The 26,370-nt window shown below is 37.4% G+C and overlaps 1 long non-coding RNA gene across 1 annotated transcript in view; it reads right to left on the bottom strand.

Annotated features, from left to right (window-relative positions):
• LOC150061543 (uncharacterized) overlaps window positions 1-24,643 on the bottom strand; it is a 68,190-nt gene extending 43,547 nt beyond the window's left edge. The window contains exons 1-3 of the long non-coding RNA XR_016535891.1: window positions 24,562-24,643; window positions 4,585-4,651; window positions 2,882-2,989 (exon numbers count right to left, since the gene is read on the bottom strand). This is a non-coding gene — a long non-coding RNA (uncharacterized LOC150061543). The remainder of the gene's footprint in view (window positions 1-2,881; window positions 2,990-4,584; window positions 4,652-24,561) is intronic.
• Between the last annotated feature and the right edge of the window lie 1,727 nt (window positions 24,644-26,370).

The raw sequence follows: 26,370 nt of genomic DNA, 5'->3' as shown, positions 1-26,370 counted from the left end.
TTGAACACTATGTGTAAAGTCTTCTTCCAGTCAGTTTTGGCAACTTACACACAGATATAATGAGAAAGAACAAGGAGTGCCACAGGAACTGCAGGAAAGCCAGTCTACCTAAAACTCATGCAACAAAGAGAAGAAACTTTTACTCCCTTAACAACTGGTATAATAATCCCTCTAAGAGTGTTACAACATAATTTTAAAGAAATATTTTAATAAGCTGCTTGGGATGCAGGATGAGACCTCATGGGACACATTTAAGCTAAAAATGATCATCATTGCATTAGAATAGAATCTGGAGATTGAAAACTATTTGTTGGGCCCTTTGATGGTGTTGAATAAAGCCAAATTTCTCAGTAGAATAAAGAGATAAATGTGAAGGACTTGGAAAAGAAGTGGATCCAAGGAGATGCTATACCTCAGGGGAAAGACAAAGACAAAAACAAAATCCCAGGAGCGCCACAGCTGAGTAGGAACTCTAGAGAGGGGGAAAAAATGACAAATAGTTTTCACTATATCACTCATGGCAGACTATTCTCTCCATATCCCCTGTGGATTATGTTTCTCACTAAGACTTTTATAAAAGTAGATTTGAGAGAGAATGTGAAGATACGAAAGAGTTCTATTTAGTGGGGACGTAAAACAAAAAACAAACACTGCTTTGTATGGGGAACAGCTGGTATCTGGGCTGACATAGTGTAGGAGGAGAGTGAGAAGGGATGAGTTTAGAGGAAGAAACAAAATAATCTTAGGAGGAGGTCATATGAGAAATCTTAAAAATGGTACACCTTATCTTATGGTAGATAGGGAACAATTTTAAAAAGATTTAAAGAGAAGCTTAATATCATTAGGTTGATAATTTGGGGGAAAAAAACCTATTTGATCAACAATTAAGAGAACAGATAGGAGAAAACCACATTAAAGGAAAAACTAAAATCATAAAGCTTTACAGCAATCCAGGTAAGAGAATTTAATTGAAGTGGTATAATAGCCATATAGTATTCTATTTTGACATACATAAAAGTTAAAATTATAAGGTCTTAATAACTGATGGATACAGAAGAAGGAGTGAACAGTCTTTTTGGATTTCCTAGGGCTAGGGTTTCTAGAACATGAAATTTAACAATTATTAAATGGAGCAGTTGGGCTAGGAGTGTAGTCAGTGGTAGAGCACCTGTCTAGAATGCTCAGACCCTGTGTCTGATTTCTGCAATAGTAAAACAAACAAACAAACAAACAAAAAAGTAAACTATAGATATATAATGGAGCAATTATGGACAAACCATTTTAATCTGTATAAACGAAAGGAATCCATAAATTGTGAGACTTTTTATGATAAAGCCAAAAAGGTCCTGGCAAAATTAGATGAGGCTACACATTTCAAAAGAGATGAAATTGGGGCCGGGAGTTTGGCCTAGTGGTAGAGTGTTTGCCTAGCATGCATGAAGACCCGGGTTTGATTCCTCAGTACCACATACATAGAAAAAGACTGGAAGTGGTGCTGTGGCTCAATTGGTAGAGCACTAGCCTTGAGAAAAGTCCAGGGTCAGTGCTCAGTTCAAGCCCCATGACTGGCCAAAAAAAAAAGAGATAAAGTTGTTGGTGAATGAGGATAGCACTCCACTTCTGATTCGAGCATGGAGACATCTTTCACTGAAACGGGAAAAGCTCAAGTAGGCAGGAGTAGATTCGAATGGCAAGAGGACACTGAATTTCATTTCAATACATGTTTACTATCAGGAGTCTTAGGGGACATTCAAAAGAACTGTCCAGTAGACACAAAGATCTTTTTAAGAATTCAGTACTCAGTGGGTTCAGTCCTCAACAATGGGTACAAAGAAAAAGAAAGAAAGAATTTAGCATCCAAGAGAAAAGCGAGATATAAATATAGATTTGGAAGTTACCAGTACTAGAAGTTATGTATGTGAATATATAAGAATTTTTTGTCATAGCTTATATAAAAAAAAAGAAGAAAAGAGGAAAAGGGACTGAGGGCAAAATCCTGGGAAACATCCATATTTAAATGATACATAAAGTTCACTCACATGGAGCAGCTTTAATAGCAAGATAAAAAAAAAAGAGTGCAAGCTCTAGAAGTTAGGGCAAAGAAAATGTTTGAAGAAGGAGTCAAGGTCAATGCTGTGTGCTGTAGAGAGATCAAGTAAGATAAAGACTGAAAATTACCCTTTAGATTGAACAATGGAAAAGGTCACTATTGATCTTCGCAAAGGTGGTTTTAGAGAAATGATAGAGAGAAGCCAGACTTGGAAATGAATGAAGATAAGTAAAGAGTGATAAACAAACAAAAAAACTCTCAAGAAGTTTCAAAGAAGGCAAAATATAAGGGAACTAGATGTAGAGAAACAAGGGGTTGAGGGAAAAAATTTTACAGTTGTTTTATTAGCCAGGTCCTCTAGGAAACACGTTGAAGAAGGGACTTAAAACACTATTCCCAATTAGTGAGATGAAGGCCCAGGGAAGTAAGGGTGACATGGGAGGGGAGGCAGAGATCAGGCAAAAGAAATGTGAAATCAGCATCAAGTACTGATTGCTCCTTCAAAACTAGTCACTAAGAAACAAAACATTGTTCAACAAGTGTATTTCCAGACTTTTCAAAAGGGATGCTTTTATTTTTTTTGCCATTCCTGGGCCTTGAACTCAGGGCCTGAGCACTGTCCTTGAGCTTTCTCAAGGCTAGAGCTCTACTACTTGAGCCACAGCACCACTTCCAGCTTTTTTTCCTATGTATGTAGCACCAGGGAATCGAACCTGGGTCTTCGTGCATCCTAGGCAAGCACTCTACCACTAGACCAAACTCCCGGCCCAAGAACAGGATTCTTTTTTAATGCAAATTAATTGTACAAGAAGATTTCATTATGATACTTACATGCACACGTATAATGTGATTAAATTCATCTCCTCCATCCATTTTTCTTTACTCTTTCTCCTTTCCGTTCTTTTTCTTCTTTTCCCTCCTTTAGTGAGTTTCACTCTGCTGTTCTCAAACATATACATAATATACTTAAGTTCCATTCACCCCTCATTCTCCTCTCTCTTTTCTTTCTCCCAGCTCCCACTGTTTCCCTGCCCAAGATTCTCCCTTTTATAATCATGCACAATATTGTTATGCAATAGTATTACTATTACTATTATTATCTAGGACTTGATTCCATATATGAACCCAAGTATGAAATAATGCAATAGTTATCTTTCTGAGCTTGGCTTATCTCACTCAACATGATAATCCCCAGTTCCAACCATTTTTCTGCAAATGACATAATTCTATTCTTCTTTTTGCTGAATAATGCTCCAGTGTGTATGTGTACCATGGGTCAGTTTCCTGAGTCTATCACTTAGCGATTGTGATAGTGCTGCTATACACATGGGTATGTGAGCATTTCTACTGTATGTTGGCTTACAACCTTCCTTCAGACAAATGCTCAAAGGTAGTATAGCAGAATCACATGATCATTTCCATTGAGTTTAATCTATACAGATTTCCATGGTTTTAGGAAGTGCTCTATGAATCTCACCTCTCACCTGAAGGAAGGACTTGAGCTGAGAATGTATGCTGTGCTCACCTACACAACTTGGCTGTTTCTTGCCTCATACACCTGTGCCCTTCTCTCACCTGTTTCCCTGGGAATCCTAATTGATATCAAAGCACAAATATCTATTTGATACCCACATGTAAATTCTCCATAAGTGACAGGAAGTTAACACGTGGGGTGAATCTTTGACATTATTTCCTCTGCACCATCCCTAACTTTCTGTGTTGGGTAACAACATGCTGCACGGAGATGTACCTGGTCTTGAGTTTTCTGTCACATTGCCAAGTGATCTATTACAATAGGCAAGAGAGTAATGCTGGAAGCCTTTCCCATTACTTAATACACAGAGAAGTGAATGCAATCTGTCTAAATATATAAATACAAGCCATCTAAATAATTCACAATTCAACTTCCTCTTAACAAAACACTGCATATCACCCAACCTGGAAGGCACCAGGGTTCTCCAAAGAGATAAAAATGAGATTCTTTCTCTTTCTCTCTCTCTCTCTCTCTCTCTCTCTCTCTCTCTCTTCCTTCCCTCCCTCCCCCTCTCTTTCTCCCTCTCCCTTTCTTTCCCTCTCTTTCTCTCTCTCCCTCTCTCTGCATGTGTGTGTGTGAGTGAATGTGTTTGTATGACTGTGTGTATGTGAGAGAGAAAGAGAGACAGAGACAGAGACAGAGAAAAAGAGAAACAGAAATGACAGAGTGAGAAAGGTGGTAAGAAACTGACTCATGTAATTATGAAGTCTGTGAAGTCCTGAAATCTATTCTCTAAGCTGGAGGCCTAGGAAATACACTTTCAGAGCACTAGTCAAAGTTAGAAAGCCTTGAAGTTCCCACAGCATCAATACCAGTTTGAAGGCAGGAAATGATTGATATTCAAGCCCCAGCATCATAAAGAAAAAAAATGAATTCCCTTTTCTCTTTTAGAGGTGCTAGTGTTTAAATATAGGGCTTCATACTTTCTAGGCAGGTACTCTACAGCTTGAGTCTGGCTGTTAGCTTTTTTGCTTTGGTTGTTTTTAAAGTAAGGTCTCACCTTTTATCCAGGCTGTCTTGGACCACAGTCCTCATATTTATGCATTCACCATCGTATTCCACCATAGCTGAAATAAGAAGGATGCATCAACACATCCATGTCACTCCATCTCTTTTCTAATGAGATGAGTTCTCATGAACTTTTCTTGGCCTGGGCTAGCCTGGAAACACAATCCTTCCCATCTCTACCACCTGAGGAGGTGAGATTCCAGGTATGAACCACCGGAGGCTGCCTTCTTCATTTTTGCTTTTTTAATAGGAGGTCCTTCCACATTTGTTGTACTCATTCCATTAATTCAAGTGCAGATCTCTTCAAGAAAAATATTCACAGCCACATTCAAAAATAACGCTTGAATAGATATTCAGGTATCTTGTGCACTAGTCTACATAACACATAAAACTAATCTCCACAAGTCTTACTCCCCATCAAATTTTGTACCCATACACATCTTCTTGAAACATACTTGCTCTCCAAATAACAATTATGAGAAAACCATAATTTTTTTCTAACATGATGCAATTGTCTTGCTGCACACAGAATTAAAAGACACTTACTAACCTTTTCCCCAGAGAAAGGAAGCAAAATCTTTGAGTGGCTCAAATGTTTCTTCCTCACCTTGGCATCCTAAAACTGATATACTATGATGAAAGATTAATGATTTTTTAAATTCTGTGATATAAAGTCAACACACCTTATGGTTCATGACAAGAATAAAAGGAGCAATGTGCTTCTATATATGTGCTTACTATATACTTATTTATATCTATGTTTATATTTACATAAATATATTCATAAAAAATAAGGGAGGAATTTTCATAACCATTATAGTCTTCCTTCTGAAACTGGTTACATAGTGGTATCTGCCATTTACGACTGTCTTCTTTTACTACCCTTTATCTTTAGCACGCCCAGGAACTAGTTGTTATTCTTTACCTGGGAGATACAAACTTTCATTTCTGAAATGTTAGTGCCATTTATAGTCCTATCTGGATTGGGTACTTGAAGTTTTGCATTGAACTTAATCATAAATGGCGGCAGAATTAGGAGATGCACTATATGATTGTTTGCATTCCTCACCTTCATTACAGTATTGTAGTCCAAGTGGTAGCTAGAATCAATAGCCCCCAGCCTGGCCTGGAGTTTAGCCTAGTTGTAGAGTGCTTGCCTTTTGTGCACAAAGACCCAGGTTCAATTCCTTGGTACCACATACATAGTAAAAGCCAGAAATGGTATGTTGGCTTAAGTGGTAGAGTACTTGTCCTTGAGAAACCCCAAGGACAGTGCTCAAGCCCTGAGTTCAAGCTCCAGAATGGCAAAAAAAAAAAAATAGCCCCAGCCAGCACAATAACTCCCTTCTTTTCATATTGGTTCAGAACCATGAAAAGCACCAAGTGATCAGCAGCATTCTTAACTGCTAAAAGTTTAATGAAATCATTCAGTGAAAGAGTTCCATGAACAAGATGGTTGGGAAGGGTGGGGGAGGGAAAGGGGGACAAAAACATGAGAAGGGCTATCAAGGTTCGAGAAGTAATGCACCCACTACCTGATATGTAACTGTAACCCCTCTATACATTATCCCTACAATAATTTTTTTAATTAAAAAGTTCAGGGACAAGGAAACAAAAAGAAAAAGTTCCATGAAATCATTGTATCTCCAGGGGCAGCCTTCCCCACTATAGAATGAGAACCTCTAGGAGAGAAGAATCTAAGGTCAAACAGACATTACAAGCAAAATGTTGCTACTAGGTTATAATGAGCACCACTGGCATGTCCTTGATTTCTGAACCCAGGAATCCTAGCGAAGAAGAAAGAGCACCATATACTACATGCTGACTCACAGCACACCCCAGCCTTCCACAGAACCTTCCCTCAGTCCTAAAGGTATTGCCATGTGAGTATACAAAATATCATTCCATTGCTTTGTCAAACCAGCTGTTCAGGATCTTGATGTAATGTGAGATAGCCAGGTAACCCATGAGTCCATTGCTTTGCTTCATTTGCTATGAAGGGATTTCCTTGATCAGAAGCAATTCTGTAGAGTTTCTCATAGTACCCAAGATGTTAAAATGAATGGTAGAGAAAATGTGATACATGTACACACACACACACACACACACACACACACACACACACGCAGTAGACTATATCCATGTAAATAAAAACATGCAATTTGCTTCATAACTGATAAACTTAAAGGACATTATACTAAGTGAAATAAGATACAGAAAGAAAAATATTTCATGACCTTACTTAATTTTTTAATATCAACTATACAATGATAATAAATAATTAAAACAAAAGTAAGGATGGGAAGAAAATGAAGGGTGGAGAATTTTCTAGGATTAAAGCAGGTATATAAGACAAAGAAAACTAAAGTGCTAGACCATGAAAACTATGTAACTTTGTACTTGGAAAATTTCACAAAGTAAATAGATTTTAGCCACTCTTGTCATCATAGTATCTATATGAGACAACAGATATGTTCATTTGTTTCATTATAGTAACGTATATGTATTCTATGACATCAGTTTGAATCCCTGGATCTCCTTGCTCCCAAATCCTAAAGATCTGAATTGTGATTCACTGAAGGGGTCCTGCCAAAGCCACTAAAAAGCATCCCTAAGCACTAATGTCACGTTCAATCACTATTAGACCTGCTGGGTCATATGGTCTAGGTGGCAGAAAACTTTGCACAGCAGCCTAGGTCCATTTCAGAGCCTTGTCTTGTTCTGGACTAGTAGCTTTTCGGGTCACATAATAAGTGAACTGCAATAATACACACACAAATGAAGATATGTTGCCTCTAAAATCCATAGCAGTCCATGATGGGGTTTCCAATATCCAAGGAAGACCTCTTTTTTGAGGTCCAGATGCTTCAGCTTATCCTTCATCATAATAAGGATATATCATCATACCAAAACGACAACAACAACAAAGCCCATTGGGCCCCTAAAATTTCCCTAAGTAAAAGGCTCCTGAATTTTAGTCAGATTGATTGCCCAATCTCTGACACTTAAGTGTATTACTAATAAAGCTTCTGCTCCTTATTCTAGTGAGTCTAGAGCATCAAAATAATAAGACCTGAATGCCAAATACCAAAAGATATATTAATTTGCTTAAGAAATGTAACTATATTTGCTACCATAACTGTAAGTGTCTCCACTTAGCTAATCTTGTAGTAATCTACTGTCACTCTCCAAAATCCATTTTCCTTTCTCACAGGCCAAATGGAGAAGCTGAGTGAGGATATGAAGCAGGGCGGGGGGGGGGGACACAATTCTTCAAATGTCCAAAAGTAGCACTAATTTCTGTAATTTTTTCCGAGAATGTGGCAATGCTTTTGGTTTACTATTTTCCTAGGGAAGGGTAATTCTAATGTTTTCTGTTTGTCCTTTCCCACAATAGTTCTCACTCCATAGATGGATTCTGCCACCTGCTGAATGTATTCATTCCAATTGTACACTTGAAGAATGAAGGAAGAACTACAGGATGTGTTTGGAGACTCAGTGGGCTCACTGTTCCCTCCTCAGCCAAAGTTCCATCCATCATTTGATTTGAAAAACCTGTACTTTGGCCACAGTAATGTTTAAGGTCTCCAAGAATTTGTGTCAGTTTAAAACCAGTGTCCAGTAACTGGATGATAAGTATGCATATTCCTTTTTCTCCATTGCAGTTACTCTGTAAAAAGTCCAAATTTCCTCTGGAAAAGCCTGGGGAAAGACAAAAAATATGGACTTGGAGCAGTATGCCTGGATCCTTCTGCACCCTTGCATTTTGAATCTGTATACTGCCTCACATTTGATAATTGATTAGGAGGCCTTGACCCTCTGTATTTATTATTCTGATTAGACTTTTGCTCACTTAACTTCAACATTTTCCACTTACACAGAATTTAGTCTGCTTTCTATTTCACTCTTAGGAATACTATGACCAATTAATAATACCATAGGTCTGCATGTGTCATACTATTCTGATTGTTGTTTTGACTCTGCTGTTCATTAGAATAACTGTTTCCGCCTTACCTTTGACATCCAGTGCTGCCACTTGGCCCCTGCAACTTCAGAATCCAATTATTTGTATTGGAAGTAGGCTTCCCAATTTATTTGCTTCTCTAAGGCCTTCCCTACAGAGACATGCAATCATAAAGCTCTTAAAGATGCTCAAGGTCCCCTCCCAAATTCATTTCTATCGTCATATAAAAGGTATATTTTCTGAACCTTTCCAGTGTGTCTAAGTCATAAATGACAACTCTACTTAAATATACCAATCATCCTAAGTCTTTGAAGGCCTTTTACTCCATTGCACCAAAGCAAGTCTGGTATTTTCAATGCTTCACTAGGAAAATCATTGGATCATTTTTGTCAACCAACTGAACAGTTAGAGACCTTTCCAACTCTCCAAACTACATCACTACATGCAGAATCTCTGCTGAGTGGGCCATACCAATCAATTTGGACTGATTCAACTTTATGTTTCTTTCAACATTATCACACCCTTAATGAAATGGATATCCTCACATATATTCCCTACATTTCTGTCTATAAATTAGAGTATTTGTTATAGGTCACAATTTGGATCTTACTTTTAGAGGCGTGCTGGGACTTGTACCTACACCGACTTCAAATTAAAGACGAATGGTAAGAACATGTCCTAAGGAGAATCAGAATTATGTTGTAGGAGGAAGTACCTCACAGGAGGCCCTTACAGTTTCTTCAGGCAATTTATAATTAATCCTCTCAAAGAGGTGAGAAGGCAGCTTTTGCTACATGGGTCAATACACAGGCTGCTTTCACTAGAAAGAAGACTTATTGTCTTTAGGACCTCAGTGTATCCAGCTTCATCAGGATGTTACCATCTATCCTCCCTCAGCTTTGAGGATGTCAGTCTTCCCAATCATTTCCTAGGTTTTAGCAATGAACTTCTTATGAATGTGATTTATATTGGAATCCAACCAATCAATAATGAGATTCTAGCACTGATCTTCAGTCATCTCTTCCCTGCACCTACAAGAACTGAAAGCTCAGTTACCCATAATTGAGTTTTTCAGGTCATTTATACAGTGCTTGAATTAAACATTCATATCCCTGTGCTTATCCTTTTCATACTTTGCCCAACAGTATTAAAAGAAAATGACCAATCTCATTATATTAGTCTGCCAAACACATTCAATAATATCAGTCACCTAGTTCTTTATTTCTCCTTTCTTTCTTTCTTTCTTTTTCTTTCTTTCTTTTTCTTTGTTTCTTTCTTTTGTTTTGTGCCAGTCCTGGTTGTTGAACTCAAAGCCTACCCACCCTCCTTATATATTTTGTTCCAGGCTATATTCTTCCACTTTAGTCACAGCTCCATCTCCAGCTTTTTTGTGGAAATTAAGAGTCTAATTGGAACTTGGCTTCATGGTTATCTGATGATATGAATCTATTCACCAACTCATGAAACATTCGTTCTAATTCCAGGCCACTACATTTGAAGAAACAAAGTAAGCCATGGTTCTTTTCCTTAGGTGAGCTATAGAAACATTTGGTTATAGATATTTATTTTTGCATGTGTTAGCAATTGACTGAATTTTTGATACTTAAAATTATATGAATGTGGAATTAAATGCCTTTAAGGGAAAGAAAAGAGTCTAATTGGAGATAAAAGTCTCATGGATTTTCTTGCATGGGCTAGCTTTAAATCATGATCCTCAGATCAATTCCAGAAACACCAAAAATAGCTCAGAAAAGTCATCCTTAAAATTCTGTTCTTCAATCTTCTCTGATGAAGAAATAAGAATGGCCTAGAGACACATGAAGAAATGCTCGACATGCAAGAAAAAAGAAATGCAAATCATAACAACTCTAAGATTCCACCTCACTCCTGTGAGAATGGCCATGATCAAAAAATCTAATAACAACAGATGCTGGTGGGGATGCAGCCAGGAGGGATCACTACTACACCATTGGTGGGAGTGCAAACTCATTCAACCACTATGGAAAGCAGTATGGCAGTTCCTCAAAAGACTAAACATAGAGCTTCCCTATGACCCAGCAATTCCACTACTTGGCATTTACCCAATTGTCCAGAAACAAGGACATACTAAATCCACTAGCACAATGATGTTCATTGCAGCACTGTTTACCATAGCAAAGATATGGAACCAACTCAGATGCCCCTCATTTGATGAGTGGATTAACAAGATGTGGTATTTATAGACAATGGAATTCTATGCTGCTGTCAGAAAGAATAACATCACCCCATTTGTAAGAAAGTGGAAAGACTTAGAAAAAATCATATTAAGTGAAGTAAGCCAGACTCAAAGGAACATAGGCTCAATGCTATCCTTCATTTGTCAAAATCAGTAGAAACCTTGAGCTCTCCTAGCAGAAATTTACAATAGAGCAAAACCTAGATACACAAGGCCATGTAGTATGACACTAAATGAAAGGACCTCTAGGATATAGAAACAAAAGCCATATAATGGGTGATTGTCGTCCTTTAATGTACTATGTTATCTCTCATCTCTTCTGCTATCCCTTGGTTATCTCATATTGTTACAGTATTTTACTTTGTTATCTGATATATTGTATATATGCTTATTTGGTTATTTGAAATCTGATAGGGAAAGGGGGAAAACAAGATGAGAGGCTGGGGTCAGGTAAGGGAAATGGGGACCAAGACATGAGAAAGGGTGTCAATGTTTGTGAAGTAATGCATCTTCTATCTGGTGAATACAATGTAGCCCTTCTATTAATTACAATAAAAAATATATGGGAAAAATTCTGTTCTTCACCACTTATAGCTCCAGAGTCTGTATTAATAAAGGTATTCTAGATTAGCAGAACCAATAAAAAAACTGGAGTCATAAAAAAATTAATTCATATAAAGGTGTTGAGATGTCCCAATATTTTCAGTGAGCAAAGAGACTCAAGAAAATTGGCAATATTTCAGCTTAAATCCGAGTATAGAAGAAGACTTGAGCTTCAGTTCAAGAAAGTCCTTCAAAGTCTATCGTACTTGAGAGAGGATCAATTTTTTGTTCTATTTAAGACTTCAATTGAACAGATGAAGACTCAAATTATAAAGTATGATCAGCTCCACCCAGGCTACTAGCTTTTAAAACTAAACGAAAACACCTTCCCAAGGAATAAACCCGAGTTGACAGGCATGCTAGGCAGGCACTCTACCATTAGGCCAAACTCCCGGCCCCAGTCTTCCTATTCTTAAAGGAAAGTGTGACCTGACAAAAAGATAATACTTTAGAGGGAAATGGGGACAAAAACATGAGAAAGGGTAGCAATGTTTGTGAAGTAATGCACCTTCTATCTGGCGAATATAATGTGACCCTTCTATTAATTACAATAAAAATATCTTTTAAAAAAGACATAAAAAGGATAATACTTTGTAATATTCTAAATGCATTCTGAACCAAGACATAAAACATCTCTCTTTTAACTCTCTCTCTTGCTATATATATACATATATATATACATATATATGTATATATATGTGTGTGTGTGTGTGTGTGTGTGTGTGTGTGTGTATGTATAGGTGTGTGTGTGTGTGTGTGTTCTTGCATTAGAAGAGACTACTACCTAGGGCATAGAAATATTTCCACTCAGTGCTTCTCTTTACATTCCAGAATCCAAGGGAAAGAGAATAAAACTGAATTCAAGGCTCAGAATGGATAGATGTACAATGCATTCAAGGAAGATGATTACAGTTCACGTAAATTTAGTATGTGTTTTATAAAGAACTAGAAGTGTTCAAAGGTTCCAAACACAAACTAACACATTGTTGTGCCTTTTGTGCTAGGTACAACACTTGTCTTGCAAAAGGGATATCGTTATAGGGCCAGGGGCAAGACGTGGAAAGGCAGTAAGGTCTGATCTGGTCACCTGATTTTGGAGAAGGGCCAAAGATGTAAGAGGGAAGTTATGAAGTCAAAATGGAGGAGGATATGCCAACATTCCCCCCTTTATTGTTGAATTGGCACAGTGAAAGATGGTTGCTTTTTTTTTTCTTTTTCTTTTTCTTTTTTTCCGGTCCCGGGCTTGAGTTCAGGGCCTGAGCTCAGTCCTTGGACTTTCTCAAGGCTAGAGCTCTACCACTTGAGACTTAGCACCACTTCCAGCTTTTTTCTATGTATGTGGTACCGAGCAATCGAATCCAGGTTTCCGTGAATGTTAGGCAAGCACTCTACCACTAGGCCAAACTCCCCACCTTAGCTGTTTCTTTTGTACTCTGAGTACATGGTTTTAATTTTAAACTTGCACTAGTCTCTTTAATGAGAAGGTGTAGAGGAAGTGTGGGAGGCGGTGAGGGAGGAACAAGTTTGAGAAAGTACTGATTTCATCTCATAACAGATGTTTCCAGGACATTTGTCTTTGCACTCAGTACTATTTACCCCATTTATTACACATATCAAAATCTATGGATGCACAGTGATGTGATAAAGTACTATTAAAGGTGGCAAGTACAGGGAATACATCAACACATGAAAAAGTATAGATGAAATCAATCATGTGGAAGAAAGCACAATTCAAAAACACTGCAAGTAAAATGTATCTTTACTACTTTTAAAAAAGGACAGAGGAGAGTTTAGAGTGATAGAAATAGCTAACATTTACTTGGTTTTTTATTGTACACATTTGATCTGTGCTTACAAGAAAAATAATGAATATAAAAGAAAATCCCACAAATTCCAATCGTATAAAATAATAGTCATCAAAATTAACTCCAGGAAAAGGAAGCAAAAAAAATATTGGGCAAGCTTCTATCTGGTGAATATAATGTAATCCTTCTATCAATTATAATTACAATAAAATATATGGAAAAAAATAAAATGATGCTAAGCAAAATGAACTTCAATATATGGAAACGAAGAAGTCTTTCTTTGTTGTGGTTGTTTTTAATGTACTGTGTGAACTTATTTCTTTTTTCTTTCTTTTTTTCTTCTTTTGGTTTATCCTGTGTGATTTTGGTAGCTTGTGTCTTGGGAAGGGATGGGGAATAACAAAATAGTGAGACAAGGGACAAAGGTGAGCCCATAAAACAGTGATACTCACAAGACACTATGTTGGAAATTAACTTTACAACTCGGGGAGGGGAAGAAGGGAGAGGGAGGTGGGAGAGAAATGAGGGAGGGGCTAACAATGTTCAACAAGAAAGGTACTCATTACCTTACTTATGTAGCTGTAAGCCCTCTGTGCATTACCTTTATGATAAAATTAAATTTATAAAAAGAACTCTAAAGCATCATGAAAAAAATATTGTGCAAGATATACTAGTTATAATTCAAATTAGGAAAAGCTAAAGACTGTGGTTGGAAATGAGAAGTAGAGCCATCTCATACTGGGCAACCCGTGAGTCCTCATGTCATGTGCCTCTGCAGCCAGGCAGAGCGTGGCGCTTCATACCTGCCATCCCAGCACTTGAGAAGTAAGGCAGAAGGATGTGAGTTCCTGGCCAGTATGGGCAACACAGCAAGAACCAGTCTCATTAATTAATTGATGAATTTTAAAGAACATCTGAAACAACTGATGGACTATAAGATTTCAAAATGGTTTCTACAACAGTAAGTTTTACATTTCTAATCTATTTTTTCCTTCAAGTGGCTGCCAAAGAAAATTAATAATTTTGCTATCTTTCTGTCCCAATATTTTATTAGAAAATGAGTGTTGCAAAGGAGACAAAAGCTTACATCTGTGTAAAAAAACCTGTGCACAAATATTTGCAGCAGATTTATTCACAATTACACAAACATGGAAAGCAATACAGTGTCCTATAGCAGGTAAATTGCCAAACTGCAGTACATTCAGACAATAGATGATCATGCACTGTTGAAAAGAAAAGAGCTATCAATCCATAAAAAGATATGAATATACTTTAAATGAATATACCACATGGAATAAGCCAATTTGACAAGGCTACATATTTTTTATTCCAACAACATGGCACTTAATATAGACACAATAATAAGGGTTGAGGGGAGAAAAGATAGAATGTAGACAATTCATTGTAGGTAGTGAAACTGTTCTGTAAGATAAGATGTAGATACATGTCATTGTGTATTTGTACAAACCCACAAAATATATAACAGGAGAGTATGCCTTAGTGAAACTTATAGATATTTTGAGTAAGAAAGCTATAAGCATCAGTTGTAACACACATGCCACTCTGTTGAGGAATGTTGGTATAAGGGAAGGTTGTATGTGAAGGAAGTGAAGAAGCACATAAGAAGTTTCATGGCTTCTGTAAAACTAAAACTTCTCTAAGTACATATAGTCTTTAAAAATGCCAGTGTTAGCCAGGAATGATGGTGCATACATATAATCCCAGCATTTGGGAGGCTGAGGCAGAAGGATGTCAAATTAAGAACAGCCTTGGCTACATGGTAAGAATTGGTCAAAGAAGAAAACATACAAGAGGATCAGGAGGAGAAGGAGGAAAAGGAGGGGACGAAGGAGGAGGAGAAGGAGGAGGAGCAATGGAGAGGAGGAAGAACAATGACCACATTATAAGAAGTATTTCTAAACTATAAAAGATTCTGAGTAATTACCTTCCATCTCTCTATTTCAGGTACATAATAGTGATATTCTAGGCAGATGAAGAACCATGTTATATCTAAAACCTTCAGAGGAAAAAGATTCTACAACTACCCAACATTAACAACATTCACTTTCAGGAAATTCTTCCATCTATAATCTAAGTCTCTCATGCTGCTAAATCAGTTTCCTCTCTGCAGAGCTGAGTCAATACTGCAAACAGCTGGTCTTCAATCTCTATGTAGAAATTCTTCATTTACTGCCTTTGGAATGTGATGAGGTTGAGTTTCTGTGTGGTTTTGATGTGTCCTTGTCCAAGGTGATTAACCCCAATTCTGCAACTCATTCAGAGAGCTTATCAGTACTCCCACCACACAGGTAAGTATCTCAACTAGAACATTATCCAAAATTTGGTATAACATGTTTCTGTATCTATCTCCCCACCCTTCCCCCATCTCACTTGTATGCCTATGTCTATCATTGACAGATCCCCCAGTCAGTGACTGTCAAAGGAATGAATGCAATGACACACAGATAAACCATCTTCTAGCCCTTCAGGCAGGGCTATAACAATCATCAATTTCCTTTGATAACAACAGCATTCAATTCTATTTCTTTCATCAAAATAAGAGAATGGGTTGGAAGAATATTGGAATATCTTACAAAACCTAAAAGTAGAATGACACCAAGTCTCAAGAAGGTAGCAACCTTGCAGGAGAATGTGGTCCTTTCCAACAACACTGTTTCTCTTCTTGCAACATTTCCAGTCCACAGCAGAGACAAACGGGTGACAGTCTTTAACCAATGAGCCACAGTCCTCTGCACAGAGATGGCTAATGTGGAGATGACTGTTAGGCTAAAGGTCAGGAGAGGAAACACTACGTGTGTTGGCAGCTCCTTAGAAAACCAAAAGCTCCTTAGAACCACCCAAAAGAGAACTATCCCAGCTGATCCCTTGTGCACACACATCCCTGCTGAGTTCTTGAGATGAGGTCACGATACTGAATAAACAAACTAATTCAGCTTGTTTCATTAACTCTTTCTCTTTAGGTACTCAGGTAACAAGATCATGAAAGTTAAAGCCTATCTTACTAAGTTGAAGTATTAAATCCCTTTGAACATTGAGTCAGTGCTAGAACTAAGGATGAATATTACAACCTACAAAAAAGCTTTCAGAGATTCTGCAGTTTTGAATGAAAGATACTGAACTGAAGATAGTTTTAAAAGTTAGTGGCAGACCAGGAGCACGGCCTAGAAATAGAGTGCTTGCCTAGCATGCACGAAGCCCTGGATTCAATTCCATGGTACCATGTAAACAGAAAAAGCGGGAAGTGGTACTGTAGCTGAAATGGAAGAGCCCTAGCCTTGAGAAAGCCCAAGGACAGTGCCCAGGCCTTGAGTTCAAGGCCCAGTACTGGCAAAAATAAATAAGTTAGTGGCATGATTGAAGTCCCAGAGACCCTCAGCTTGCCTGGAGCTTTTAAACTTCATCATGGTTATTTCGAGCCAAAAAAGACTGGAAAGGGGAAAGGAGTATCCAACTACATAGTAATAATGTTGTACAATAAAGTAGCAGCTTTTGATTTAAGTCTAATTCTTTCGTATTTCATCTCATTTTGTTAATTGAATTTTAATTTACAAATCACCTATAATAGATTTTAAATGCCACACAAAATTGTTTGCAGCTACTTACACTGGAAGTGATTAAATTCCGTACCCTAGTGAATCTGCACTGTCATGTAAATTTGGTTTGACTGAATAAAAAGTTAATGACTTCATATGAACTTCAAACCCAGACCTAGGGAAACCTTTTGCCCATGCCATGAAAGAAAAACAGAAATTATGCAGAGATAGCTAAATCTGGAGATGTCTGCTGCATAGAATAAGGTAAAAATTGTTTATACTGGGCTTCAGAGATGCATGACTATAATCCTAACAACTCAGAAGACTGAGATCTAAGCATGGTGGTTCAAAGCCAGCCCAGACAAGAAAGTCCATGAGACTCTTATTTCTAATTAACTGACAAAATGCCAGAAATTGAGCTATGGCTCAAGTGGTAGAGCACTAGCCTTCAGAGCAAAAGCAGAAGTATAGTACCCAGGGCTCTGAATTCAAGTCCTAGTACTGGCACAAATAAAATGTTGTTAACATATCTATCTATTTGTCTGTATATAACTCTTGATAGATATAGATAAATATATATGTCACCAATTTATAGACAATTTATGTTTGTTCTTAATATTCTGGAATATTTTCATACTCAGAATTTTATACTAATTGGGATCATTCCTCTCTGGGTTAAGATTCAAGTAGTCTATAAAATTTTCCTTAAAAATATAATACCATTTTCAAAATTATTGCTTCTCTATTTTTGCATCATTTACTGGCAATATTAAACTTACATTCATGTGTCTCCAGTTCTCTTCTCCTGAGTGAGTTAACTGAAAGTTAACTGGGTAGTTAAAATCTATGGACCATCTCCCTGGATGTGGTGATAGGGTTTGGCTTCACTCCATCTTCCCTGACTTCTTGATTTGGAGATCTGTCACAGGTCCCTGCTGTGAGATTGTCTTTATTCTGTGTTTCTTTTATCTTTACCCAGAGACTTTCAAAAATTCTTTGTTCCTTCCATTTCTATAGTTACTTTGGTATTTGAATATCTCCCTATGTCTAATCCTGCTACAAAGAGATTTATGGATGTTTAGTTTGCATATAGAATGAGAGCTGGGATACTTAATAATTAGCACAGAAGTCAGCCTAGAAATTCCCACAGCTTCCCATATCATATACCCTTCTGTACTCATTATTTTTACTGTTTCTGGAAATACTCTGCTTCTCAAAGACTAAATGAGTCACAGTTTCTTGCCTTGAAAAATCATATTCATTTGTATGTCTCCATTGCTTATTTATTTTTAATCTAATACTTTTACTGTTCCTCTGTCAATTCCCAGTTTCTGATAGTCCTTTCTCTCATGGTAACTATTTGATTTTTCTCTGCCTCGTTTACTCTATTCCCCTTTCTCTTACTCTAGCCTGTCTTTTTAACTCTGAAAGAGATTGTGCTCACCCTGGTAAGCAGTAACTGAGAAATAAAGACAGACAGAAAGAGAGATGGGAGGGAGACAGGAAGGAAGGAAGCAAGAAAGGAAGCAAGGAAGAAAGGGAGGGAGGGAAGGAAGGAGGGAGAGGAATGTAGGAAGAAAGAAAGAGAGAGAGAGAATACTAAACTCTTTGGAACAAGTTAAAACATATTGTTAAAAATCATCTAGGACTCTCCTAGCAGAGGATTATAATAGCTCAAACCTATGTACATAAGGTCATATAAGATGAGAATAGCTGAAATGAACTCTAGGATATGGAAACAAGAGGTTTTGTTTATCTTGTGTGGTTGTTGTTCTTAATGTACTATATTATTTCTCTTCTCTTTTTTTTTTGCCCTATGGTTAATCTCATGTTGTTACTCTATCTCACTTTGTTACCTGGTATATTGTATATACGTTTATTTATTTGAAATAAGGAAGGGAAGGGGGGAAAACAAGATGATTGGGAGGGGTGGAGGGAGGAAAAGGGGGACAAAAACATAAGAAGGGATATCAATGTGTGAGTAATGCATCTACTACCTGATGAGTGTAACCATAACCCCTCTACATATTATCCTGACAATAAAATAAAATATTTTTTTTAAAAATTCACATCGCCCCATTTGTTAGGAAATGGTAAGACTTAGAAAAAATCATATTAGTGAAGTAAGCCAGACTCAAAGGAACTTAGGCTCAATGGTTTCCCTCATTTGTCATAGTCAGTAGAAACCTTGGGCTCTACTAGCAGAGATCTGCAATAGAGCAAAATCTTGATACATAGGCCATATAGTATGAAGCTAATTGAAAGGACCTCCAGGATATTGAAACAAAAGCCATATAACGAATGATTGTTGTCCTTAATGTACTATGTTGTCTCTCATCTCCTTTGCTGTCCCTTGGTTATCTCATATTGTCATAGTATCTCACTCTGTTATCTGATATATTGAATTTATTTGTATTTGGTTATTTGAAATTTGATAGGGAAGGGGGGAAAACCAAGACGGGTGGGGGGGTGTGGGGGGGAGGGAAATAGGTACCAAGACATGTGAAAGGGTATCAATGTATGTGAATTAATGCACCTTCTACCTGGCAAATATCATGTAACCCTTTTACTAACTACAATAAAAAAATATATGGAAAAAAATAAATAAAGTATTGCTGCAAGATAGAGCAAACCCTTGATACAAAAGGCCATATAGTATGACACTAAATGAAAGGATCTCTAGGATATAGAAACATAAGCCATATAATGAATGATTGTTGTTCTTAAGGTACTATGTTATCTCTCATCTCTTTTGCTGTCCCTTGGTTATATCATATTGTTACAGTATCTCACTTTGTTACCTGATATATCAGATATATTTGTATTTGGTTATTTGAAATTGGATAGGGAAGGGGGAAAACAAGATGAGGGGTGGGGTGGGGGGGAGGGAAACGGGGACCAAGACATGTAAAAGGGTATCAATGTATGGGAATTAATGCATCATCTATCTGGCAAATATCATGAACCCTTTTATTAATTACAATAAAAAACATATGAAAAAAATATATTGCTGCAAGGAACCCTGCTTTTCAAGTTAAGCAATCTTCTGTATGAATATACACATTTATGTTCTACTTTTCCCCTCTGATGTTGATTTCAAAATGTTTTCAATCCTTAATGGTGAACAATTCTTATAGATTCTAAAATTCTGTATACTAAAGAATGTGTGTGCGTGTGCGTGTGTGTGTGTGTGTGTTTACCAGTACTAGGGCTTGGACTCAGGAACTAAGCACTGTTTTTTAGCTTTTTTTCTCAAGTTTGACACTTGACCCATACTTCCACTTCCAGCTTTTTAGTGCTTAATTGGAGGTAAGTCTCCAGTTAAGATAAAGTCTCCGAGACTTTCCTGCTCCTTTGGCTTTGTACTGTGGTCCTCACATTTCAGCCTCCTGAGTGGTTAGGATTACTGACATAAACTACCAGATCCTGGGTTAGATGCTAAGAATTTACTCTGAGTACTAGAAGTTACGAGAATTCATCTAGAAGCAGGATTCCAGGATTCTAACCAAAACAAAGGCCAGGGCAATTGCAACTTGAACCAGAGAAAGAGAGAAAGATAGGGGGGTTGAGAGGGGGAGATGGAGGGAGGGAGAGAGGGGTGACTACCTTGCCTTTTCCTTCTAGTTGATAAAATTCTGAAATGAAATTATAAGTGCTGCAACAGAATGTTTAACATGAGTTTGTAACTGATAAGATAATTCTTGTGGCCTTAAGAAAGAAGTAATATTTGGAAAATATTTCTGTAGGTAATAATGAAATTTTAAATGCAAGAAAAGATTATAAAGACTGAAATTTCTAAAGTCTCACAATGCTGGCTCCATTAGTCAGTGTATTATAGCAAACAGTATCACTATCTCACAGACCCAACACATTCCTATCACATGGGTCCTATCACATTCCTTTGCAGTCAGGAAGAAACCCAGATTTCTTCTAGCCACTAGCTCCACCCTCCCCCAGGTCCTGCAATCCTTCCATGGCTGTTCTGCCTCCCACAGCCCAATGACAGAAGAAAGTGTGGAGTAACGTCCACATTTCTTAGGAGTCATAAGATGTCTCTGTTATACTTTCCATCCTAATTAACATTAAATTCTTTATTTTGATGTGGGAACATCTAAACATTTTCACAAACGATGTTAATATAAAGAGAGCTCTTAGATAATGAACAACACTGATAGGAATTTCATGATAAAGCAAAAAAAAAAACCTATCAATGTTTGCAGATGACTGAAAGTATGCACATTTTAGGGAAAAATTCTATGGCCTGGACCTGATTTTCTTTCAAGTTCCTCTATTTCGGTGAATCATTTATACTAAGTTCATGTGCCAATGCCAGGAACAACCATGTGTCTGCTATAGATTGAAGAGTCAACATTACCATTTCCTATACATGATCTTATCTGGAAATAGTTAAAACAAACATACATATAGAGGGAGAGGGAGAGGGAGAGATAGCAATAGAGACAGACCCATATATTATGTGTGTGCATTTATATTAAAACACTAATACATACACTAACTATATAAAAGGCTTCTACCCAAGCCTCTGTAATCTAGGATTACAGATGTACACTATCATTCTAAACTTGTGTACTTCAATTGTTTATAGTTTATACTTTATATACTTTATATTTTATAGCTGAACAGCTATTACATACCTCTTTCCCACAGATTATCCGATTTGCAAAATTTCTGAAAAGTGAGACTTAAATACTTGAGAACACATGCTCAGAAGCCTTGAAGTTTTGTAGTATGTCCTTGTCTCTAAAATTTGTCTAGAACATTTTGCCTCATGGAATGTAGGCAAAAGCATCATCTATTGTTATTTATATCCCCTCCATTTGTTCTTTATGTGTCCTAAAAATTTATACTCTAAAGTCCTATCTCCAGTACCTAAGTATGTGGCACGTGATCGTATTTAGAAACAGGGTCTGTATTAAAGAGATAGTAAATTTAAATGAGGTCATTAGCATGAGCCTAGACTAACATGATTGGCAGTTCTTTCAGGTAGAGATTGGGTCTGGCAAAATAGGTCAAGTGGTAGAGTTCTTACTTAGCTAGAAGAGGATGAAGAGATTGTTATTAAAGACATAGATACACATCAAAAAACAATGGAGAGTCATAAGCAGCCTGCCATTTATAAACTAAGAATAAATGCCTCAGAAGAAATAGGCCCTGTTGACACTTTGATTTCAGATTTTAACATCCACAATTTAAGAAAATGAAATTCTGTTATTTAAGCCACCTGCCCCCAAGAAAAAGCACTCATTAAATACCTCGGCAACACAGGTTACATTGACAAGCCTCTCGATAGGTTGATATAAATTACAGCTGAAACAGGTAGGAGATAACAAATAAGTTTTTTACATGAGACACTTTACTGAACTATAGAAATGTAGGGGATAGTTTTATTTCCTCTTTCCCTACTTGGATCCCCTTTATGCTTGCTTCTTGCCTTATTGCACTGGCTAGGAATTCTAGTACTATGTTAAAGAGGAGTGGAGAGAGTGGGCATCCTTGTCTCGTTCCTGATTTTAGAGGGAATGGCTTTAGATTTTCACCATTAAGTGTAATACTAGCAGTAGGTTTCTCATACACAGCCTTTATTACATTGAGGAATGTTCCATGGATTCCTAGTTTCTCCAGAGCTTTTAACATAAAGGGGTGTTGGATCTTGTCAAATGCCTTTTCCGCGTCTATTGAGACAATCATGTGATTTTTGTCCTTGCTCCTGTTGATGTGTTGAATTATATTAATTGATTTGCGTATGTTGAACCAGCTTTGCCTCCCTGTGATGAATCCAGTTTGATCATAGTGAATAATTTTTTTGATGAGTTGTTGTAGACAGTTGGCCAGTATTGATGAATCTCTGTCTGGTTTGGGGATGAGGGTTATACTGGCTTCATAGAATGAGTTTGGTAAGGAACCTTCATTTTCAATTTCGTTGAAGAGCTTGAGGAGTATTGGTGTGAGCTCTGCTTTGAAGACCTTATAGAATTCAGCTGTGAATCCATCTGGCCCTGGGCTTTTCTTAGGTGGAAGTTCTCTAATTGCCATTTCTATTTCAGAGCTTGAAATAGGCCTGTTGAGTTGGCTTAGTTCTTCTTGGTTCAGTGTGGGTATGTTAATATTGGCTAGGAATTCATCCATTTCATCTAGATTCTCAAATTTGTTAAAAGAGAATATAACACAAAAGTAAAGCATAAAAAAAGAAAAAAAAAGAAATGTAGGGGAGAAAAAGATAGTTCTGTTTTACCCATACGCAAAAGATGTCTCAATGCAACATAAGATGTTCCTAATCTGATAAACCGGGCTTCTGGATCCCCCTAAACCTTTGCAAACACGGTATTTGTGACAGTCTCCTCTGTGCAAGGCAGAGAAAGATTAAATCTTTTTAATTGAAAAAGTTTGCAAAGCATTTGTGGTGAAATACCAGGCATATAAAAAAATGATGATGATGATGATGATGATGATGATGATGATGATGATGATGATTACAGAGGTAATGCCAGCATTGTTTTGAATGTAGTAACCAGATTAACCATCTCAGAAATTTTGTGAGGTTTGCTTTATTTGAACATTCTGTGTAGAGATGAGATTAAGGCACAGAGAGGTTTAGCTACCTACCTGACATCACCAGGCTAGTGAGTGGTAGCATTTGAAATCAACTACCTGGTTTTGGGCTCTAAACTGCTATACCTCATGGTAAAACAGTATATGGAATACATTCCATATTTATGATTTGACTATGCTAGAATGTCAGGGATATTTGTATGGGGGGGAGAAAATTGTCTTATTAAAAAAAAACTGGTGTGGAAGGGTTAATTAGGCCCAACTCCAGCCTGAGCTGTGACTTTTTAAAGCTAGTTTTATATTTGTGTGTACAAACATGAAAATATGGATAGAATCACCTTATTACAAACTTTACAGCAATGGAAGCTTAACATTATGCTTATAAAATCAATACATATAAATAAAATTCTTTAGCCAGCACGGTGGCTCACACCTGTAATCCTAGCTACTCAGGAGGCTGAGATCTGAGGATTAAGATTCAAAGCCATGCCAGGCACAAAAGGACCTGAGACTCTTATCTCCAATTAACCTCTAGAAAATGGGAAGTGGGGCTTGGCTCAGGGTATGGTGGTAGCCTTGAACTGAAGAGTTGCGGGACCACGCCCAGGCCCAGAGTGGTAGCCTTGAGCTAAAGGGCTCAGGGACAGCGCACAGGTGGAGCTCAAGCCCTACAACCCACAAATAAATAAGGTAAGTAAGTAAATTCTTTGTTTCTATTGTCAAAAAAAATCTAGGGTTAGATTTATTCAACTGGAAGACAAAAGAATATATGAAAGAATGAAGAATGACACAAGAAAAAATAGGAAGAGGAAAATCTGTGCTCTGAATTTTCAGGAAGTAGTTCCATTTTCGTGAAACCAGTCTGACTAAAGCAGAGAAACTGTGTAGAAGTGCGGGAATTAAGACTTGTGCATTAAATGTATATTAAGTTGTGGCATGGCTACAATGAAATCTAAGTCTGAAACCAGTTACAAACAATGGGAAACCTCAAAGGATTTCTTTGAGCAAGTGGTTAAGGTCCTAAAATTGTTTTCCTGTGATAAACACAATAGATTAGGGAAGGGAAAACATGACTGCAATAATCCATATAATAAAAGGGTCATGAGACAAGTGATGTGGGAAGGAAGATGACAGAGAGGCTGCAATCAATATGATTCATAAAGAACAATGACTAACAGGATAGGATAAGGAGGAACTTAAGACAGAACTTGAGAATCACAGTTACCCCCTCCCTCAAGACAAGAAACGTATTCATTACCTTACGTAAGTAACTGAAACCTCTCCGTACATTATCTTGGCAAATTTTCAAAAGAGAGAACTTGAGAACTTCCCAGCCTGTGAATGAGAAAGTAAGTTTTTTTTACAGAAATAAAGAAAACCAGAAGATGCTGCTTGGGCAGCATATTCAGATTTTCAGTACTAAATTTTGGGATGATAGTATGATATGGACATTGAAACATCAAGAGGTAATTAACAAGTATCTAGCAAACCCCTTCTTTGTGTTAAGGTAATGTGCTAGAGCCTAAGGACATTACTACAACAAGCCAGAAAAAGGGTCCACCTTTAGGCAGACTAACTTTAGGCAGACTAGAAGAAATCAAATTAATCAGATAGCTAGAACTAGGACATTAATCTCTATTATTATTGATGCTCTTCCTCCTTCTTTTTCCTCTCTACCTCCTCCTCCTCCTTTTCTTTCTTTCTCTCTTTCCCCCATCCTCTTCTTTCCATACTTCCTCCCTTCCTCTCTGATTCTTTTCCTATTTAACCAGCTATTTTGTTATTTCAACTAAGTGTCTCAACCCAACAAATAAATTACTACACACAGTTTTTTCCCTTTACAGAGAATTAAAAGAGAAAATGACAATTTAGAAATGTTTAAGAGACAGAGAGGTATTGAAGTTAAAGGTTTGCTTGAGTTTGTGAATGATAATAATTAACAGAGTCAAAGGTATTAACTAAAGCCTGAAGAAGAAAAAAAAGAAAGAAAAGAAGGACATAGAGAACAACTATTTCAGAACACAAAGACAGTATCAGCAACAACTCAAGAGAAGCCCCAAGAGGAATCAGCTCTGTAACACGTGGATCTTTGTCTCCCCACCTCCAGGACTGTGAGAAGTAAATGTCTTGGATAAGCTGTTTAAACACCTTGTTGTGTCAGTCTGAGCAGACAAATCCTACCTGGCTGCTTCTCTGAGTAGGTGCCTTCCTGGGGCCTGCACACAGTGGGACTCAGAAGGCATTAGACTTAGGTGGATCTGATGCCCTCTACCTTTCTGTGTCCTGTCTCCTTGTCTTTTCCAGGAGCCCCTCAAAAGATCTGTCCTTATGGAAAAGATTTGTGACATCCTAGACCTGGATGCTGCTGCCTCCATAAGTCAGATTCTCTACCTCTAAACCACCATGAAACTCACCAAAAAAATGTTGTAAACGGCCTCTCTGTATATATGTGTGTGTGTGTCCTCAGTCCCTCTGTCTCTCTGTCTCTCTCTCTTTGTCTCTCTCTCTCTCTTTGTCTCTCTGTCTCTCTGTCTCTATCTCTGTCTTTCTGTTGGAAAACAGTGTGATTTTCTTTCTGAGGAAACATTAGCAGTAAATCACACAATGAGCAGAAACCAGCTACCCATTTTGGAAAAACCTGGAAGCCAAGCTACCCACATACCTGCTGACCTTCCACAGCCAGCCATGCTCCCTGGGATGGGTCACTGCCAGCTACTAAAGTCATTGTGTATTGAGCTAACACACAACTGAAAGGGTATTATTCTTGTTTTTTCTGTATCTTCCAAATTTCCTGAAATTCCTAGTTTTTATAATAAAATAAAATATATATAATTTTATTAAATTAAAAAGAATAATAAAAGTCCATATTCTTAAGAAATTCCTTGGTAAGAAGAAAAAGGCTTAGAGGGAAAAGTGTTAGCAAAATTGTTTCTGAAGCAGATGATACCATCTAAGAAGAAAAATTGGAAATAAAAGACAGAGAAGAGGAAAGAAGACTTGAAAAACAGTCAAGAAGTTAGTAAGTGGGAAAATGTCACCAAAAGAGGTAAAAGTGAGGACTGAGGTT

This window comes from Megascapheus bottae, chromosome 6, assembly GCF_031878675.1.
Source record: "Megascapheus bottae isolate mThoBot1 chromosome 6, mThoBot2.hap1, whole genome shotgun sequence".
NCBI lineage: Eukaryota > Metazoa > Chordata > Mammalia > Rodentia > Geomyidae > Megascapheus > Megascapheus bottae.
Note: the sequence above shows the minus strand (reverse complement) of the source record. Positions and strands in the feature narration are given on the sequence as shown.